We start from the raw sequence: 10,827 nt of genomic DNA, 5'->3' as shown, positions 1-10,827 counted from the left end.
TATATAATTTTAATATTTGCATTATTTCGATTTGCTTGTTCGAAATTTTATTTGATCTATATTAGATCTCATATACATTTTGGCGATTCATATTTTATTTGTATTATTATAATGTATTTATTATAATATAAACAAATATTTTATTAACGGTAAGGATATACAATAATAATTTAATATTATTATTTTAATAATTCGATTTGCTTGTTCGAATTTTTATTTGTTTGCTTTGGCTGCTTATTAATTTCTCTCATATGTATTAAATACAATATATAATTTTAATATTTGCATTATTTCGATTTGCTTGTTCGAAATTTCATTTGATCTATAATAGATCTCATATACATTTTGGCAATTCATATTTTATTTGTAATACTATAATGTATTTATTATAATATAAACAAATATTTTATTAACGGTAAGGATATTAAAACATTAATGATCCTTCCGCAGGTTCACCTACGGAAACCTTGTTACGACTTTTACTTCCTCTAAATAATCAAGTTCGGTCAACTTTTGCGAAACAACCGTAACACGCAAGGCGTCACAGTGATCACGTCCGGAGACCTCACTAAATAATTCAATCGGTAGTAGCGACGGGCGGTGTGTACAAAGGGCAGGGACGTAATCAATGCGAGTTAATGACTCACACTTACTGGGAATTCCAAGTTCATGTGAACAGTTTCAGTTCACAATCCCAAGCATGAAAGTGGTTCAGCGGTTTACCCGGACCTCTCGGTCTAGGAAATACACGTTGATACTTTCATTGTAGCGCGCGTGCAGCCCAGGACATCTAAGGGCATCACAGACCTGTTATTGCTCAATCTCATTATTGCTAGACGCAATTTGTCCATTTAAGAAGCTAGTGTCCTTATAATGGGACAAACCAACAGGTACGGCTCCACTTATATAAACACATTCAAACACAATAAACATTTTACTGCCACCATGAATGAAGGCTATATAAGCTTCAACACCATAATCCTGAAGATATCTATTTAATATATTTGAGTCTCGTTCGTTATCGGAATTAACCAGACAAATCACTCCACGAACTAAGAACGGCCATGCACCACCACCCATAGATTCGAGAAAGAGCTATCAATCTGTCTTACACACTTATGTTCGGACCTGGTAAGTTTTCCCGTGTTGAGTCAAATTAAGCCGCAGGCTCCACTCCTGGTGGTGCCCTTCCGTCAATTCCTTTAAGTTTCAGCTTTGCAACCATACTTCCCCCGGAGCCCAAAAGCTTTGGTTTCCCGGGAAGCGACTGAGAGAGCCATAAAAGTAGCTACACCCAATTGCTAGCTGGCATCGTTTATGGTTAGAACTAGGGCGGTATCTGATCGCCTTCGAACCTCTAACTTTCGTTCTTGATTAATGAAAACATCTTTGGCAAATGCTTTCGCTTAAGTTAGTCTTACGACGGTCCAAGAATTTCACCTCTCGCGTCGTAATACTAATGCCCCCAAACTGCTTCTATTAATCATTACCTCTTGATCTGAAAACCAATGAAAGCAGAACAGAGGTCTTATTTCATTATCCCATGCACAGAATATTCAGGCATTTGAAGCCTGCTTTAAGCACTCTAATTTGTTCAAAGTAATTGTACCGGCCCACAATAACACTCGTTTAAGAGCACTAATGCAGGTTTTTAAATAGGAGGAACATATGAAAAAATACAAGTATCTAAGCACATGTAAGAACTCCACCGGTAATACGCTTACATACATAAAGGTATAGTACTAACCACAATTGTAAGTTGTACTACCCGTATGAAGCACAAGTTCAACTACGAACGTTTTAACCGCAACAACTTTAATATACGCTATTGGAGCTGGAATTACCGCGGCTGCTGGCACCAGACTTGCCCTCCAATTGGTCCTTGTTAAAGGATTTAAAGTGTACTCATTCCAATTACAGGGCCTCGGATATGAGTCCTGTATTGTTATTTTTCGTCACTACCTCCCCGAGCTGGGAGTGGGTAATTTACGCGCCTGCTGCCTTCCTTAGATGTGGTAGCCGTTTCTCAGGCTCCCTCTCCGGAATCGAACCCTGATTCCCCGTTACCCGTTGCAACCATGGTAGTCCTAGATACTACCATCAAAAGTTGATAGGGCAGACATTTGAAAGATCTGTCGTCGGTACAAGACCATACGATCTGCATGTTATCTAGAGTTCAACCAATATAACGATCTTGCGATCGCTTGGTTTTAGCCTAATAAAAGCACATGTTCCATAAGGTTCATGTTTTAATTGCATGTATTAGCTCTAGAATTACCACAGTTATCCAAGTAACTGTTAACGATCTAAGGAACCATAACTGATATAATGAGCCTTTTGCGGTTTCACTTTTAATTCGTGTGTACTTAGACATGCATGGCTTAATCTTTGAGACAAGCATATAACTACTGGCAGGATCAACCAGAATAATGTTTTTATTCATATTTCATTCATATTTTTTGAATAGAAATTAGCAATATATATGTTGTTATAGATTTTATTTCTATCGAATACGGCCATTTTTATATAGCATTCGTATACGTTTGTTTTCCAATTTATACTTGTTTCGCCACTAATAATAACAAGTTTTTATTGATGTCAAAAAGAATCATATTCTTTATAAACACAATATTTATTTTTCATATATTTTCTTTATATATGCACATTTCATTCTAAAATATCATTTTTGTTCGACATACATAATATATTGTATCCACACATGTACAATTTTTGTTTAACCAATATAAGATATTGAGTTAATCATTTGTATTTTGACGATAAATTTAAAATTTATCTATATATATCCATATAAGTCTCTGGTAATATATAAAATAGAACCGAGTGTATATATATAATTATTACTACTATATTTATTTCTTAAATAATATATACTTATATATTATTTATATATATACTCTTTATTATATATTATATAATTTCTTAAATAACTCTCTTAATAGCTATTTTTTATTATCAACAATATAAGTTGATATTAATATTGAAAATGTATTCATAATTACATTTTTATATTTCTTTGGTAGACTTTTATGTACTATTATTATTTAATAATACACATATAATATAAATCATGTTAGCCTACCTCCTAAAATTAACGATAAAATTCGGAAACAATTTGTTATTCTATGTACAATAGAAACTTGGCCTTTGTTTCAACGTTATTATCTTTGGGCTTAAAATATTAACCGCGGAGCCAAGTCTCGTATTCAAATAAATGAATAAAGAAACAAATTTGACGGATAATATCTTCTCTACTGACATATGTCAATAGCAGACGGCCGGCCCATTGACCATCCTATAGTAGTTTTTGGACACGCTGTCTCCCATTCGGGTATATTCAATTTACTTTGCCACTCACCCATATAGTGTTCTCTTATATAATAAGACAACGCACTTTTATATTCATTATATGGATATATTGCCTTCCTCATATTTGCCACACCACCTATAGTAGTTTTTGGACACGCTGTCTCCCATTCGGGTATATTCAATTTACTTTGCCACTCACCCATATAGTGTTCTCTTATATAATAAGAAAACGCACTTTTATTTTCATTATATGGATATATTGCCTTCCTCATATTTGCCACACCACCTATAGTAGTTTTTGGACACGCTGTCTCCCATTCGGGTATATTCAATTTACTTTGCCACTCACCCATATAGTGTTCTCTTATATAATAAGAAAACGCACTTTTATTTTCATTATATGGATATATTGCCTTCCTCATATTTGCCACACCACCTATAGTAGTTTTTGGACACGCTGTCTCCCATTCGGGTATATTCAATTCTCTTTGCCACTCACCCTTATAGTATTCTCTTATTTAATAAGAATACTAAAATACTTCTCATATTATAGATGTAATCTATTAACTTCTCAATATCCATACGGTTTATGTATGGTATTGACAAAATCCTATGCATTTGCATAAGATTTATTTTGCCACAATTTATAGTACTAGTGCCGCCCTCACTAGGTATAAATATCTCATTTCGCTAGTAGTGTATGGGCAAATTCTACTAGCTATTCTCATAAATGCCTTCTTTATGCCATATCTATACAATTTATGCACTTTTATATGTATATTTGCTAATATTATACATTATTATGCCTTATAGGTATTATACCTATAAGCCATATACATACGATTTCATTTTTTTATTTATATATGGTTTTGTATTTATAACCATATACCGTATTTACTTTTATAAGGATATGATTGGCGTTTTATATAGTATTGACAAAATTATAAGTTTGACAAACACTTTTTTAAGTCTTTTAGTTAAAATTGTCATTTTTAATTGACTATCTAAACACTAGATATATTTGCACATGGAGCAAAGAGTATAAAAATTGGTCGCGTCACTAATAATATCGCGATACATTTTTACTACCATCAAAATACCACATACGTTTATATGTCCTCTTTATTTAATTTGGTTTCTAAACCTCAGGAATAGTTTTAATTATATGTGCGCTCTAAGTTGAATGAATTTCTTGAATCTCTTTACTTGAATTTCTAAGACTTAAAAATATTTATAAATAGATGTCCTATTGCATAATATTTTTTTATCGCTTCACTTATAAAATAACGATCCTGCCTTTCTACCTTTGAATAAACATTCATATAAACATGGAGAAAAAAACGTTCGCGTCACTAACAGTATGTGACGATAAAATTTTGCTAACATTAAAAGGAACATATTTTTATATGTCAACTCTTAGTTGAATTGGTCTATTGCTTAAGATTCTAGACCTTAGGAATATTTTTATATTATATGTTTGCCAATCTTCGCGTCACTAAAAAGATGACGATTCATATTGTTATTATTAGATGGTCGAGTTGTACTTATATTGATATGTTAATCAAATTGGTCTCTTACTTGAAAATCTAGACCTTAGGAATATTTTTATATTATATGTTTGCCAATCTTCGCGTCACTAATAAGATGACGATTCATATTATTATTAGATGGTCGAGTTGTACTTATATTGATATGTTAATCAAATTGGTCTCTTACTTGAAAATCTAGACCTTAGGAATATTTTTATATTATATGTTTGCCAATCTTCGCGTCACTAATAAGATGACGATTCATATTATTATTAGATGGTCGAGTTGTACTTATATTGATATGTTAATCAAATTGGTCTCTTACTTGAAAATCTAGACCTTAGGAATATTTTTATATTATATGTTTGCCAATCTTCGCGTCACTAATAAGATGACGATTCATATTGTTATTATTAGATGGTCGAGTTGTACTTATATTGATATGTTAATCAAATTGGTCTCTTACTTGAAAATCTAGACCTTAGGAATATTTTTATATTATATGTTTGCCAATCTTCGCGTCACTAATAAGATGACGATTCATATTGTTATTATTAGATGGTCGAGTTGTACTTATATTGATATGTTAATCAAATTGGTCTCTTACTTGAAAATCTAGACCTTAGGAATATTTTTATATTATATGTTTGCCAATCTTCGCGTCACTAATAAGATGACGATTCATATTGTTATTATTAGATGGTCGAGTTGTACTTATATTGATATGTTAATCAAATTGGTCTCTTACTTGAAAATCTAGACCTTAGGAATGTAATATATAAAGGATTAAAAATTCGCCACAAAGCCAAGCAAACAATCAATGCATACAAATAGATTGTTGGTTGAACTTTATATAAGAAGTTCAACACAACAAATAAATTATGCAATTTTATTATCGAATCATCAAGCAAAGGATAAGCTTCAGTGGATCGCAGTATGGCAGCTGCTCAACCACTTACAACACCTTGCCTGTTACAAAAGTCGTTTACAATTGATTCTAGGCTTTGTCATTGTATTAAATAATGCTTTTATATGTAACTAGCGCGGCATCAGGTGATCAAAGATCCTCCCAATTTACTATGTTACAAATTACATTGGCATCACATCCATTGTCGTTTAAAAAGTAAATTATAAACTTTAAATGGTTTAGAAGCCATACAATGCAAATTGCCCCTTATTTATCATTGCAGTCCAGCACGGATACGACCTTAGAGGCGTTCAGGCATAATCCAACGGACGTAGCGTCATACCACTGTTCGCTCGAACAAGTATTGTGCCATTGGTCCGTACCTGCGGTTCCTCTCGTACTACGCAGGAATGCTGTCGCAACAACGTTTTGTCATTAGTAGGGTAAAACTAACCTGTCTCACGACGGTCTAAACCCAGCTCACGTTCCCTTGCATGGGTGAACAATCCAACGCTTGGTGAATTTTGCTTCACAATGATAGGAAGAGCCGACATCGAAGGATCAAAAAGCGACGTCGCTATGAACGCTTGGCCGCCACAAGCCAGTTATCCCTATGGTAACTTTTCTGACACCTCTTGTTAAAAACTCTTTAAACCAAAAGGATCGATAGGCCGAGCTTTTGCTGTCCCTGTGTGTACTGAACACCGAGATCAAGTCAGCATTTGCCCTTTTGCTCTATGTGTGGTTTCTGTCCGCACTGAGCTGGCCTTGGGACACCTCCGTTATTATTTGAGAGATGTACCGCCCCAGTCAAACTCCCTACCTGGCAATGTCCTTGAATTGGATCATACCTGAGTAATTGGAGTTATACCAAATTTTCAAATCAAAAATACATAAATGCACCGTTTTATTAAAGAATTTGTTTGCGATTATATAACAAACTCGTGATACTTTGATCAAGAAGCTTGCATCAAAACCCAATACCATAAGATATAATAAATATATCCGTATAATGGCTAGGAAATGATACACGTTCCATTTAATCAAGTAAGTAAGGAAACAATAAGAGTAGTGGTATTTCATTGGCGATACCAAACCGAGGTCTAATATCTCCCACTTATTCTACACCTCTTATGTCTCCTTACACTGCCAGATTAGAGTCAAGCTCAAAAGGGTCTTCTTTCCCCGCTAATTATTCCAAGCCCGTTCCCTTGGCTGTGGTTTCGCTAGATAGTAGATAGGGACAGTAGGAATCTCGTTAATCCATTCATGCGCGTCACTAATTAGATGACGAGGCATTTGGCTACCTTAAGAGAGTCATAGTTACTCCCGCCGTTGACCCGCGCTTACTTGAATTTCTTCACTTTGACATTCAGAGCACTGGGCAGAAATCACATTGTGTCAACACCCGCTAGGGCCATCACAATGCTTTGTTTTAATTAGACAGTCGGATTCCCCAAGTCCGTGCCAGTTCTGAATTGATTGTTAATTGATAATCGTTATAATTAATAAGAACTAATTGGTTTAACCCAATTAGTATTCTTAAAAATTTTAGCAAGAAAGTTCCACAATTGGCTACGTAACTAAACTATCCGGGGAACAAGTAACTAACATAAATGCTAGAAACTCTATTTACCCAGAACGAGCACATAAACCATGTTATTGTTTCCCAATCAAGCCCGACTATCTCAATCTTCAGAGCCAATCCTTATCCCGAAGTTACGGATCTAATTTGCCGACTTCCCTTACCTACATTATTCTATCGACTAGAGACTCTTCACCTTGGAGACCAGCTGCGGATATTGGTACGGCCTGTTGAGAAGTTTGCGTGTCCCCACCATAAATTTTCAAGGTCCGAGGAGAAAATATCGACACAACAGTATATGTCATGCTCTTCTAGCCCATCTACCATATCTCTCTGCGAAAGACTTCCATGGTAGTACGGCTATAAAACAGAAAAGAAAACTCTTCCGATATCTCTCGACGGCTTCTTTATGGTCGTTCCTGTTGCCAGGATGAGCACGAGGCCCATATTTAATAACAAACGGATACTCAACAGGTTACGGAATTGGAACCGTATTCCCTTTCGTTCAAAATTATTCAAGTATATTAATTTAGCTAGATTTTATATAATATATATATTTGTTTGGCATTTGTATTTTACTTGAAAATTTTCGGCTTTCGCCTTGAACTTAGGACCGACTAACTCGTGATCAACCACTGTTCACACGAAACCCTTCTCCACTTCAGTCCTCCAAGGTCTCATTCGATTATTTGCTACTACCACCAAGATCTGTACCAATGGCAGCTCCATGCAGGCTTACGCCAAACACTTCTACGCATACCATTGTACCTTCCTACTCACTAAAGTTTCAAAATTTATATTACAAGTAATATAAATCATCTACTTTAGCGGTAATGTATAGGTATACAACTTAAGCGCCATCCATTTTAAGGGCTAGTTGCTTCGGCAGGTGAGTTGTTACACACTCCTTAGCGGATTTCGACTTCCATGATCACCGTCCTGCTGTTTTAAGCAACCAACGCCTTTCATGGTATCTGCATGAGTTGTTAATTTGGGCACCGTAACATTACGTTTGGTTCATCCCACAGCGCCAGTTCTGCTTACCAAAAGTGGCCCACTGGGCACATTATATCATAACCTTGAACTTCATATCAAGAAAGTTAAGGTTCTTACCCATTTAAAGTTTGAGAATAGGTTAAGATCGTTTCGACCCTAAGGCCTCTAATCATTCGCTTTACCAGATAAGATTATTTTATATAATATTAAAATGCACCAGCTATCCTGAGGGAAACTTCGGAAGGAACCAGCTACTAGATGGTTCGATTGGTCTTTCGCCCCTATACTCAATTCTGACAATCGATTTGCACGTCAGAACTGTTTCGGTCTTCCATCAGGGTTTCCCCTGACTTCAACCTGATCAAGTATAGTTCACCATCTTTCGGGTCACAGCATATATGCTCAAGGTACGTTCCAGTTAGAGGCATAAATAATATAAATATCATTATACATAACTATATAGAACGCCCCGGGATTGTGTTAATTAGCTATAAATAGTTAAAAAACTAATCCCATTATTAGTCAAGTTAATTACGCTATTAGGTTTATATCCCAATAACTTGCACATATGTTAGACTCCTTGGTCCGTGTTTCAAGACGGGTCCCGAAGGTATCCTGAATCTTTCGCATTGTTAATCCTACAAGTGCATATAATAAACACAAAAATCAATGATAATTATGCCATTATATAATTCCGAAAAATTAACGCACTGTATTCATATAAATCTATCAGCACTTTATCAAATTAATAACATTTATTCTGTGTTAAAATGCAAGCAAATTAATTTGAATAAACTATAAGTTATATTTTATGATAAATTTGGTATGCTAATAGATTACAATGTCCTTATATGGAAAAAATGCACACTATTATCATAATATTGTTTAAATATTACAATTCTAATGATGAATTTTCCATAACGGATATTCAGGTTCATCGGGCTTAACCTCTAAGCAGTTTCACGTACTGTTTAACTCTCTATTCAGAGTTCTTTTCAACTTTCCCTCACGGTACTTGTTTACTATCGGTCTCATGGTTATATTTAGTTTTAGATGGAGTTTACCACCCACTTAGTGCTGCACTATCAAGCAACACGACTCTTTGGAAACATCATCTAGTAATCATTAACGTTATACGGGCCTGGCACCCTCTATGGGTAAATGGCCTCATTTAAGAAGGACTTAAATCGTTAATTTCTCATACTAGAATATTGACGCTCCATACACTGCATCTCACATTTGCCATATAGACAAAGTGACTTAGTGCTGAACTGATTTCTTTTCGCTCGCCGCTACTAAGAAAATCCTTGTTAGTTTCTTTTCCTCCCCTAATTAATATGCTTAAATTCAGGGGGTAGTCCCATATGAGTTGAGGTTGTGTATAACTTTTATATGCAATTAATTCTTTATATATAATGATAAAACATTTTATTAAATTCGTTATATTAATAATATCTGTATATAAATGGCATTTGTTTGATTTAACGAATCAACGAAGAACAATAATATTGTCAACGGTTTTCTATTTTCTAATCATTAATAAGAGACAATTCTAGATAAATTTTTATGCTAGACATTTCTCAGTATCATTTGATTGAAAAAGAAAATATTTCTCTTCGTTTTTCACATTCAAATTATTTACTAATGTGAGATAATGTTTTTCATATATTTTTTAATATTATGAATAAAATAATTAAATTATTATTATCCAATAATATACCATATGCTTATAAAATTTCATTATAAAATTTGTATAAGCAACTTAATTAGCATAGTCTTACAACCCTCAACCATATGTAGTCCAAGCAGCACTATAAAATTAATTAAAGTACATAACAGCATGGACTGCGATATGCGTTCAAAATGTCGATGTTCATGTGTCCTGCAGTTCACACGATGACGCACAGTTTGCTGCGTTCTTCATCGACCCATGAGCCGAGTGATCCACCGCTTAGAGTTTTATAAATTGGTTTCTTAATTTTGTCAAATATGTTTTTATTGAAAGAAATTAAAAATACACCATTTTACTGGCATATATCAATTCCTTCAATAAATTTATTTTTATACCTAAAACGAATGCTGCGAAATGTCTTAGTTTTATATAACCAATATATATCAAAGTATTTCTTTTTAAATTGCATTTATTGTAAATAAATATATATATATATATATTAATACTTTTTTAGCGATATAAATTGAAATTTATATAAAACATTAACCTGTATAAAACCAGGTACAACATTGTACATTTTAGGTTGTTGCATTATCCAATGTATGCGCATAACTGAGATGAACAATACATATCGCAACGCGTGTATATTATGGTCCATATACACACAGTATTTTAATTGTGTTTATATACAATAATAATTTAATATTATTATTTTAATAATTCGATTTGCTTGTTCGAATTTTTATTTGTTTGTTTTGGCTGCTTATTATTTCTCTCATATGTATTAAATACAATATATAATTTTAATATT

The 10,827-nt window shown here is 33.9% G+C and overlaps 3 non-coding genes across 3 annotated transcripts; all 3 read right to left on the bottom strand.

Annotated features, from left to right (window-relative positions):
- Positions 1-433: 433 nt before the first annotated feature.
- On the bottom strand, positions 434-2,428 carry LOC127012176 (small subunit ribosomal RNA). Its single transcript, XR_007765702.1, has one exon. It is a non-coding gene; the product is annotated as a small subunit ribosomal RNA (ribosomal RNA).
- Positions 2,429-5,751: 3,323 nt separating this feature from the next.
- On the bottom strand, positions 5,752-9,722 carry LOC127012189 (large subunit ribosomal RNA). Its single transcript, XR_007765715.1, has one exon. It is a non-coding gene; the product is annotated as a large subunit ribosomal RNA (ribosomal RNA).
- Positions 9,723-10,124: 402 nt separating this feature from the next.
- LOC127012160 (5.8S ribosomal RNA) lies at positions 10,125-10,303 on the bottom strand. Its single transcript, XR_007765686.1, has one exon. It is a non-coding gene; the product is annotated as a 5.8S ribosomal RNA (ribosomal RNA).
- Positions 10,304-10,827: the final 524 nt, after the last annotated feature.

The sequence above is a fragment of the Drosophila biarmipes genome, unplaced genomic scaffold (genome assembly GCF_025231255.1).
Source record: "Drosophila biarmipes strain raj3 unplaced genomic scaffold, RU_DBia_V1.1 ptg000026l, whole genome shotgun sequence".
Lineage (NCBI taxonomy): Eukaryota > Metazoa > Arthropoda > Insecta > Diptera > Drosophilidae > Drosophila > Drosophila biarmipes.
This window is presented reverse-complemented; position numbering and strand designations above follow the sequence as displayed.